The sequence below is a fragment of the Acromyrmex echinatior genome, chromosome 17, assembly GCF_024713525.1.
Source record: "Acromyrmex echinatior isolate Ae372 chromosome 17, ASM2471352v2, whole genome shotgun sequence".
Lineage (NCBI taxonomy): Eukaryota > Metazoa > Arthropoda > Insecta > Hymenoptera > Formicidae > Acromyrmex > Acromyrmex echinatior.
The window spans coordinates 6,749,147-6,761,365 of record NC_141868.1 but is presented as its reverse complement, the minus strand read 5'-3'; positions in this window follow the sequence as shown (position 1 = coordinate 6,761,365).

Below are 12,219 nucleotides of genomic sequence, written 5' to 3'. Positions count from 1 at the left end.
TTTTAACAATATAAATGTGATTACGACTAATCAAAAACAGCTAATTAAATAAAGTTTGAGAGTTTTTTGGATCAATAATTTCGAATCTAAAATCAAAATTAAAAAATTCAAAATGGCGGATCCAAAATCGCGGACAAAAAATTAAAAAATTAGTTTTGGTGCTGTAAAATGCGTGTGTATATGATTTTAATTATCGCTTGACCATTTATCGCTGTCTTACAAGGAAAGTTAAACAACTAAAAAGTTCAGGAAATTCTTAAATATTGTGTGCAAATATAGTAATTTGTCCGTAACATAAAACTATTTTTGTTCATGCGGAATTATGTTGATATAATATCTTTTCTTTTTCAAATTGCAACTGGCTGCTCTATCAAAAGCCAAAATTAAATGTACGATATTTTATAAAAATAACAATTTCTTTATTCATACTTTGCTTGTAATTGTCTAAAGTATTTTGCATATTCCTTTACGTATATCAAAACTATTTGACTAATTTTAGGTTTTGATACACTGTTATTATTACTGTTGCTGTTATTGTTATATAAAAGCTCATATAATAGTTACTGCTGTACTATATTGATGGATTATACTGAATTTGCTCTTTACGCTATCTCGCGCAGCCAACGCGATATGAGACGAATACCTAGGGAACACGTATATAGGTGTTTTCGTACATATTTGAAAAATGGTTCTTCGGAACATAACTATAACATACATTGTTGTTTGCAGGATCAAATGTCTCTTTGATTTTCGTTATATAAAAATTAAAAACAATTTATAAATAGGGATGCAAATAGAGGTATAAAATAAATAAATAATTAAAAAAAAATTTTTTTATTGTAGTCCTAAAGTACTTTTGAAATCATTCAAATTTTATTCCAGAAATTTTTTCGTATCTCTTATAACTTCGACGATATTCGCTTAAAAAAAACCGATTTTTCCCACAAAAGTATTTTACCTCCTAAAATTGTAATTCTGAACGAACAAAAAATAGGTTTGTGTTACGGATGAACTACTTTCAATTTAATTTCAAAATTTTTTGAATTTTTGGGTTGCCTAGTTTTAGTGTGGCCCTTAGTTTTTTGTTACTAATAGGCTTTGTAACAGCAGTTTTGCTAACAACTAACTATCTGCAAACTGCTTTAGTCTATTATATTGGGTCATTTAAAAAGTATCTGCGGTTTTTTGTCACTAGATGGTATTGATGGTCATATATCGGGCAACACTAATCCGATTGTGTCAAACGAACGCGCGTCTGAAAGATGACATTTTAGGTTACATTTTTTGTAAACAAAGTTTGGTGATTCATCAATCGTGTCAAAAAAGTTATATTGGTTTGAAAATGAGTGAAATTTCTGAAGAAATACGCTATGTGATGCTTTTTTACTACAAAAAAGGCAAAAACGCAGCACAAACATGCAGACAAATTTGTGAAGTTTACGGCGCGGATGCTGTAAGTGAATACAGGACGCAGGAGTGGTTTGTTCGATTTCGTTCTGGAAATTTTGATGTCAAAGATCGACCTCGCTCTCGTCGGCCAGTCATTGAAAAAGTCGATGAAATTTTGCAACTGGTCGAGCAAGACCGGCATGTGAGCTGTCAGGAGATAGCCAATGCACTAAGAATCAACCATGTGACAGTTTGGAATCATTTGAAAAAGGCTGGCTACGCAAAGAAACTCGATGTTTGGGTGCCACATGAATTAACGCAAAGAAATTTGATTGATCGAATTTCCATCAGCGAAACACTACTAGAACGCAACGAAATCGATCCATTTCTGAAGCAAATCATCACGGGCGATGAAAAATGGGTGAAATACAAGAATATCGTTCGTAAAAGATCATGGAGTAAGCGCGGCGAACCACCACAAACGAATTCAAAGCCTGGATTGATGCTGACAAATAAGGTGATGCTGTGTGTATAATGGGATTGGAAGGGAGTCGTCCATCATGAGGTGTTACCACATGGCCTAACGATTAATTCAGAGCTCTACTGTTCACAACTGGATAGATTACAGGAAGCGATTAAGGAAAAACGACCAGAATTGATTAACAGAAAAGGTATTGTCTTCCATCATAACAACACCAGACCACACACATCTTTGATGACGCGCCAAAAATTGAGGGAGCTTGGTTGGGAAGTTTTGATGCATCCACCGTATAGCCCGGACCTTGCACCGTCTGACTGCCATTTGTTTCGATCTCTGCAGAACTCTCTTGATGGAAAAACATTGGCCGACAAAAGAGCTGCCGAAAATCACTTGAAAAAGTTTTTCGCCGATAAACCACAAAAGTTCTACACGGAATTATGAAATTACCCGAAAAATGGCAAAAGGTTATAGATAATAATGGCCAATATTAGATGGGGTGAAAAGTAACCTCCTTGACCGCCAGAATGCGCCACTACTGCAAAAAAGTTTATGGTGCCTTGTAGTCCGTTCATATTTAGGCAGACATGCCAAGTGGCAGTGCGATACTGCCCTTAGTTTTATTTTGAGGGCTGATTGTTGTTGACGTGTTTGCGAAAACGATTTTCGTTCTCTCATAAAATATTATTTTTTGAGAGGCAAAACGGCGAAGGAAACAAAAGAAAAGTTGGATAAATATTATGTGGCTAATACTCCGTCAGATTACACCGTCAAATATTGGTTTCGAGAGTTTCGTGATGGCCGCAACTCCACTACCGATGAAGTCCGCAGCGGCAGGCCCTCCGATGCGGTTACCGAGGAAAATGTCAAAAAAATACATGAAATGGTGTTGGCTGACCGGAAAGTGAAGGTGCGCGAGCTAGCAGATGCTACAAAGATTAGTACTGAGCGAACACGCCATATTTTGGGCGAGATTCTGCATAAGAAAAAAAGTTTTTTCATTCCCAAGGAGGTTACTTTTCACCCCACCTAGTATATACTTGATTAAAATTGATTTTCAATAAAGAAAAATTTCATTCAAAAATTGAACAAAAAACCATGGATACTTTTTAAATGACCCAATATCATATTTTATGTTATCTATTACTCTTATTTACATACAATCTTTTTCATAGAGCAAGAAATTAAATAAAAAAAAAAAAAATATTTTGGACAGTTCAACACAGACACTTTAATGCTTACATTATTAAAATATAATTCTTTATGTGTCACATTTCCTGTACATATTGGAATATCAATTTTTACTCATATAAATTTATAATAATCTTTTTTTGTGTCGCATATTCGATAAATATGATTTTTTTAAAGGAATTGAAAATGTGCTTACGTGAACTTGCTATAGTAGATGACACGTTGGAAGCTCTCGGAGCGCCAAAGGAATACCAAAGGCTACGTAAATGGATAATTCGAATAATAATCGGAGGGATTGCATTCTTTTTTTATAAATTAGCATATCGGGATTTACGTGTTTTCTTTCTTTTTAATTTTGACATAAATTTCTTCTTGTTTTTGTTTGCAATGTATTTTGGGTTTCTGACCGATTATTCGTCAAACGTCATTGTGTTAAGTGCTCTGATTTCTGCAGTTATCCTTGGGTTAGTATTGTACCTGTGTATACATTTACTTTGTAATCTATTATGACATTGCGCGTCAAAATATTTACAGTATGAAACACATAAAGATCTTTTGGTAACATATAAAAAATGGAAGCCATGTCTATTAATGACCATGAACTTGACAACATAATGCTTGATGACATATGTATGTCTTCTGTATTGTCTGTACAAAACATATGTATATAGTACTTATTTTGAGTTTTGAAAATATACTAAACAAAAATTATTTAAAATAAGTAATTAATCACTATTTTTCATTGTTAAATATTTATAAGAGATGACCACCTTCAGAAAACACTGCTAAAGAAGAAAATGTTCAGTAATGTAATCGAATAAACATACGGTCAAAATTTCCACCTTCAATGAATTTGATATTGACATATAACGTCATAAAAAAAATAATAGCAAAAGTAACGGTAAAATTGTAACATAAAAGATAATGGTAAAATTGTCATAAAAGAGTAATGAAAACTAAAAGTAACCCCCTCCCCCTGGCTGTAAGGGAGAGCCGCATGTCGATAAGTAGTTATGATACGATTGAATTAGATGCTATTGAATTTGCCTCCGCAATGGAACAGATCCAAAGTAATTCCACATCCAAAGTGTCCTGCGTCGAAGAATTTAAATGCGTTTCAAAATTTTAAAAATTTGTATAAAATTCCGCATAAAGTGCGCCCCTCCCGACACATTGAGCTCTTTAAATTAAAAAGTACGTCCGATTCGTATGTCCGTTTAGCGGAGTACGAGTTGAGGTAAGTTTTCACTTCGCCCTCCATTCGACTTCCAGCTCGTTAGGAGCCACAGGACGAAGCGAATTCCTCCAATTTGCGGTTCTTCCCCACGGCTCCTTTGCGGTTCAGAGCCTGGATATGACCAAATCGATTTAATAATTCTGTTTCTGCTGCGTTCACCCCCTTATCTCCATGCATGTGGGGTTTGGACGAAACACTTATAATAAATGGACTTGTAATTCTCGCCCGAACTGGAATAATTAATATCATATGCATATTTTCAAAATGGCAACAGTTTAAAAAAACAATTCGAATTTTCCTCACATTTTTCCATTTATTTGACCTTCAAAAAAATAGAAAAAAAATTAACATAGACTATTAATTCTAGCATAGATGATAATGGCATATTTTCTGAGTATAACATAAAAGTAGAAGTCAGTGGAACTTTCACTTTTTTTGAAATCGTGATGACCATATTCAAAAACAGAAAAAAAGGCGAATAAAGTTTTGAAATATTTTAGTACAAGTATCGCTCCGTTAGAAACGAAAGTGACGCTCAGATGGGAACGAAATTTATTCTATTGAAAACTTTCTAGAATGGTTTTGAAAGATTGAATGTAAATAATGGCGAGCGCCGGTTATAGCAATTGGTTGGTGCGCTCTATTAGATCGATCATGAGACCCCACACACTATATCATTTTATCTCGTATATCTTGAACAATTTAGTATTCTTCCAAAAAACATTTTTGTGAGATATTCTTATGACTGTAAGCTTTCAAAAACAGCAAATATAATTGATATTTTTTATCCCTAAAACATAAAAACTCCCTTAACAAAATGCATTTGTTTAATGTTTTTAGCAATTGTTTCAAAATTTTATTTAACATTTCTTAGCTTATTGAAAAATTATTATTTTCTATAAGGCGCATAGTTTTCTGGTTTCCTTTTTCGTTATCTGTAAACGAATTATAGTTTAAAACAATTAAAATTGAATTATAAATTTTTGGACAAAACTTATTCTGCTGCTCATATATGTATAAAATATATAGAAACATAACAAATAAATAATAAAATTCTAATTTAGTCCGACTTCTAATTATTAACGCATATTATTTATTAACGCAATTAGCGTTAATATGCTTATATATAATGCATATATTATAAAATTAAAAGATATGACTAATTCTTTTTCAATTTAGATGCATAAGCTCCAGATTTCATCTAATCAATGAACGTTTACGTGTATTATATCCTGGTCTGTTCGAAAGTAATACAGATTACAGAAGACAAAACAGATACACCTTTGTGCATCAGCAGATAACAGGAGCTAAGAATCACAATCAATATATATGGATTATAATGTAATAATTATTTAATAGAATTATTGTGTACACACATGCACGCGCATATATATATGTATAAAGAATGTCTCAATTTCAACTTTCGCATCGACATATTTCAAAAAGTATAAAAAAAATGTTTTCTGTAAAAGTATAACTACTTCGAGAGGAGCCTAATGTGATCACATTATTCTATTCTAGATAGAGATACAATGAAAAACGCAATGAAAAAGACGTTACAAGAAGTTATATTTATTAACGCATTTTAAAATGGAATTTTTTGCGTAATATGATTTCTCTCTAATTTTATGTAAAAGTATTAAGTTAGAAATATAAAAAAATCAAAAATTTACAAGATACTATAGATACAAATAATACAAAAGCATACACTACAACGTAAGATGTCCGAAGCTAGAATTTTATACAATAGATTAACAATAAAATAAACGTTTCGGCCTCAAATTAGGCCATCTTCAGTATCACAAAGTTTCTTCCAAAGTAACTTACGCATACAACTTACGCATACAATTTACGTATACATACATATGTGCAAAAACCATGTTAGAGTTACATGGATCACGTTAATCTTGTATTTTTTTACAAAAATTTTTTTATTAGAATAAAATGAGTAATATAATACCTGTGCACCGAAAACATCCATGAGTATTATCAAGACGTGGCTACTCTATAACAATTCTAGTGAAGATGTTATGTTCAACTCTCATCATGTCGGCTTATTAATAGTTTTGTAGAGACCTTGATAGAGGTGATAACTCGGGAGTTATGTTGGGGAAGATACGAGGTGGGGCTACTAAATAACGAAACTAACACTGTAAAACATTTTATTTTGATTTCATACATATTTACTTATTATTACCTTCAATATGCACCCCTCCTCTATCCCTACAACGCTCCATGCGAATCTTCCATTGTTTGAAACAATGCTGAAAGTCTTCTTCTGTTAGCTCCTTCAGGACGCGTGCCGCTTTCTCTTTCACAGCTTCAACGGACTCAAATCTTGTTCCTTTTAATGCAGATTTCACCTTAGGAAACAGATAGAAGTCGCACGGTGCAAAATCCGGCGAATAAGGCGGATGGTCTAACAATGGGATGCTGTACTTGGCTAGAAACCTCTCGACAGACAATGCGGAATGAGCCGGCGCATTGCCTTGGTGGAGAACCCATGACTTGTCTTTCCACAATTCCGGTCGTCTTTTCCTTATTCTTTCATAGAGTTCAGCAAGAACGTGAAGGTAATAATGTTGATTAGAATTACCAGATTACAGATTGTTTCGATATTGTCATCCGTTTTTGACGTGGAAGGGCGACCCAAGCGTAAATCATCTTCAACGTCTTCTCGGCCGTCTTGGAAACGCTTAAATCACTCAAAAACACGTGTACGCGATAAACATTCATGGCCATACACTTCTTTCAATAAAGTATAAGTTTCAGTAGCGGTTTTTCCAAGTTTCACGTGAAATTTCACAACAATTCGTTGTTCACAATTCTATTGTTACACTTATCATTTTTCCGGTGAAACAAAAATACAACTCTAATGCGAAAGAAGGCTATACGGATTTATTTACAGAAGCGAGAGGTACTGAATTCGAAAGAGAAGTCTTCACGCTAAACAGCTGTCGGTCGCTGGCGTTTGGCGCATGCGTACTTCTTCTGTAACAGCGTCAGTCTCGTTATTTAATAGCCACACCTCGTATGTTAAGCAATGGAAAGTATGATTCTGGCAATTGCTCCGTATCATTTTGTTTGTTTATTGCGTTAGTATGTTTTTTTATGTATATCATTTCAGATGTGAGTCTCTTTTGAAAGTTTCTTATCTAATACTATAATCTTCTCCCAGTTTAATTAATTTTCATATTCTAGCTGATGATCTGAGACTACCGACATAATTTTCTCCACAGTTAATTATAGAATTAAGACATTATCGAGAAAAAACAATTTATATGCAGATACGACTACTAACATTAATTCTAATAACAACCTGTTAAAAAAATATTTTACAATGCCATACGTCAGTAATATTTCTGAAAAATTCAAAATGCTCGCTTTGCTTGCATCGCGTGCGTGAAAGAGTATCATTTGTATTAGCAAAACACATAATTTTTGTATAACAATTACCTATGTCTCTGTTACTCATTCGAAAATCGTTCTCCAGGATTTAAGAATAAGCATTAATACATGTCTGCGAAATAGAATCTTAATGTTGAGAATGACAAAAAGTTTCGAAATTGAGAATTTCTTTATCATTTTTTAGTCCAATATGATGCTAAAGAGCCGTAACAATATTTGCTTCTAATAAAACTGTACAATATGTACTTATGAAATAATAGCAGATTAGCAGTTTCCACAAAGAAGCAATGTGGATTTCTTAAAATTGAACTTAGACGTTCAATTAGAACGTTATTGTTACATGAAAATTTACATGTATCTACATGTGTGTGAAATATTGATGTAGTAGTAATGATGTATATGACATGTAAATAGTTTGTGTATAAATGCTTACAATATGAATATTTGTCTTTACGTCCCCTTAAAATTATAAGGTGAAAAAAATTTAAATAAGAGTGGGTGTTATAATCAATTAAATGTAGAGGCAGAGAATTATACATGATGTTTTATACATATTTTCAAAATGATAACAAAATTAAGAGAAAATTACAGATTATTCTAAATCACGTTTAAAAATAATGTGACAATGGTTTATTATCTGGATAATAAGTTTTAATAAATTGTAGTATTTTTTTAATCTGTGTTCTAATACAAATATATGAAAATGCATTGTATATTATAGAATAAATGATAAATATCTCAATTTTTTAATATAAGTACATTATGTATTCAGGGTTATATATGTAGAGTTACATTGCGGTGCATGAACTAGTTGTCCAGTAAATAAACAAAATACTTTATTCTATCTTTAGTAATATATCTTTGTAAGTAATCAGTGAATCGCAATGAAACTTTGCATAAATTATTTTAAGTGAATATTTAAAGCACTTCTAAAAGAAAAATGTAAATTTTTTTATCATTAAAGGAAATTTAATATTTAACAATAACAAGAAAATACAATTTTCACGGAAAATAATAACAATTAAAATAAATATACTACAAAAATGTGTTATTAAACAAAAATATGATCTTATACACACAACTTTTATATGAATATATTTTATTTGAAATGTTAAGCATATGTCCAAATTCCATTTTCTTTTTGTAGGTACTGTGTATCTAAAACATTCTTAAATTATCAACCTAATATTTTTTAGATGTTTGCAATAAATAATATGTTCAAAAAGTATTTAAAAAAGAATGTCCCGTTTAAAATCGTTTCTTTTATCTGAAATATTATTTTCCGTATTGATTTGAAATAATTTGATGCAACTGTTAAAATGATACTCTCTTTATATGTATGTATATGTAAAGAAAAGGCCCCTATTATAAGATACCGAATTCATTTTGTGTAAATGCTAGAAGTAGTGCCTCTATAGGCAGAATTTAAAAAAATAGTAAGTCATTTTGAAGGGAATTTAATAAGTTTTAAGATAACGTTACATAAAATTTAATTCAAATTCCATTTTTTTTTAAATTATAGAAAAGTGAGCAAATCGCAAAGTATATCAGTATTGCAATTAAAAAATTTTATTTAGTGTTTTTAAAATACAAACAAACACTGCCAGTGCGCGAAAAATGAGCATGCGATAGATTATACCCAGAACTCGTTTTCAAGTAATTGGAATCAAGCATCGCAGATATAGGCACTCGACATTCATTCCAGTTGTCTTTATTATTGTATAATAACATTTATACTTTAGCAACGATTTTTACTATAACATAGGAATATTATTTCATATTAGGAATACCCTGAGTATCTCATATTTCGATTTTCTGCCTTACGATCATCAAACTTGTATAAACAATTTAACATATCTTGTAGTTTTCTATTAGTACGACCTTACTCTATTATATATGAAGAATTTATTGTCAAATATTTATTTATCAAATAATAAACAAGGTTTAAATGCTCATTTCATTGAAACTTGAAGACATCCAAATTCTAAAATCTTGTTTTACAATGACAACTACAGGCATGATCTAATAATAAATATTAAATAGTTTTCAATCCAAGAGCAATAAATTCATGGTGGATAGATAGTTTATCATCTATTAGTTTAGCAGAAATGCCGCTATCTCATATTAGGCGCATATCTCATAATAGGAGGCTTTCCTCTACGAATAATTAATTGCAATTACGTAAAATAATCATATATTGTGAACCGCAAGTTATAACATTATTGTTTATAAGTGAATTCTATAACATTATTGTTATATTGAATTCTACGTTAAAAATATATTTTGCTTAGTACTTTTCGTATGTCTTTCGGTTTATTATAACAATTATAATTTATTTACAGGTACATCCACTTACAACTGTGCCTTATATCACGCAAACTAAACGTAATATTCAAAGTACAAATATTACTACAAATAATATGGTACTTTTTTTATGCTGTAACGTTGTGTCTATTAATGTATCACTTACTTGGAGATCATCAGGAAACATGGACATTTCATTATACTGTGGTGAAATTAAATATATATTTTGATTTAGTTTTGTTTAGCATTTTATTTCTCATGTTAAACTACGTATGTCAAACTGTTTACTTTAAGGTATAGTTACAGTAGATCAAAGCATTAATAACTAATTATAATTAGAATAATATGTACAAGCAGCAATAAAATTACATGTCAAAGTTTTGCATCGACTGTCATAATAATCGAACTGTTGGAGTGCGCGAAAATTAAAATTAATTAAAATTTTGGTAATAATGTTTACTTTTTCTATATCATATCGAAATGAAAAATGGTTAAAGAAAGCTTTATAATATGACATATAATAATATAAAATATAAATTAACATAACATATAATTTATAATACAACAGAGATACAACAGATTTACCATGCTATTTGTAAAATCTAAAAATTGTCATAACAACTTGAAATTCTGTTCGGTTTCATCAAAATGTATTTAATAATGTAGGTTGATATCAAAACACATTCATTTTTCTCATTCATTAGAGAAAATAGAAGATCTATTACACCCTTATTGGTAGCACTTATTGGTTCATATATGTTTTATATACATTTTATAAACGTATCTAACGTTTTACAAACATTTATAATAAGAATTGTATATAAAATCAACATGTGCTCCTGAAAAAAATCACTTTTTTTCTGTCCTAAATGTGACAGAACATTTCCCGAAAAATTTTTCACACTAAACACGATGTCGTTGCCAGAATTGACTCAGCAGGTTAGGATTTTGAGTAAATTGGAATGAAATGGACAAAAATCATGTTTTTCACATTTAACATTCTTTTGCAATAAAAAGGTAACTGGTTTATAAATAAACTGAGCAGCAACTGAAAGTATAATTTAAGAATTTTCAAACGAATCTTGGTTAATAATGTACGACCTTTTTTATCAAGTTATAGCTGTTCAAATTTTAGATTTTTTGTAACATTCTATATGTTTACAATTTTATCCATACACATTACAAACATATAATATTTAGTCCATATATTTCTATCAATTGAATAAAAATAATGCATTGGTTATGCAATATCATCAATAAAGGGATGCATCTAGTTAAATTTCTCGATTTAAAAAAAATGACGTAGAATAGAATAAGAGACATAGCATTAAAAGATTTTGCAGTTGTTCTGTTTAAAAGTTTAAATGAAATAATTTTTTGACGTGAGTCTCAAGGGCTTTAAAATTCTCAGATAGCATAGTGAATTAGCAAAATATAAAATTTTCTCCTTTCCTGAATTGTAATTCCTTAGGAATTCATACAAGAACACAATAAGAATACTCTTAAGAAGTTTCATACACTATATTTTGAATTTCTGAGAACTTCTTAAAGAATTCATATAGTTCCTGTATATCAACAGATATATCTTATAAATTCAAGAAGTGCTTAGAATATGCATATGAGATTACAAAATAAGGCCAAAGACCAATAAGGCCATTAAGGCCAAATTTCACAACTCATGGTTAACTCTTAACCGAGATTCAATTTATTTTTCATCTCTTCCAATTCTAGAATTGGAAAGAGATAATGAATAAGTTGAATCTCAGTTGAAAGAGTTAACCGTAAATTGTGAAATTGGGCCTAAATCTTAAAATTTGTTCGCGTTGCATACTCCATATAAGTAAATATTGACAATAACGAAAGCAGCTCCGATGACCTTAATCCTGACATACATAGTCATGACTAGAATAACCAAAATATGCATAGGGCATATTTTTTTATTTGATTAATAATAAAGAAATAAACTAAATACAAATTCCTTTCATAAGAAATTATGCATTTTGAGCCCAATATGTTAGAACATACGTTTTTTTATTTCACAGTTAAGAGCATATTTCACACATAAAAGCATATTTTTGCATATTTTGCTCACACGTGCACAACATTCACATACACATATAATTTATTAGTAACATAAAATATAAAACGTGATAGTTAAATTAAATTAAATTTTTATTTTTTTATTTTTATTCTTAATACAATAAAATTCAGA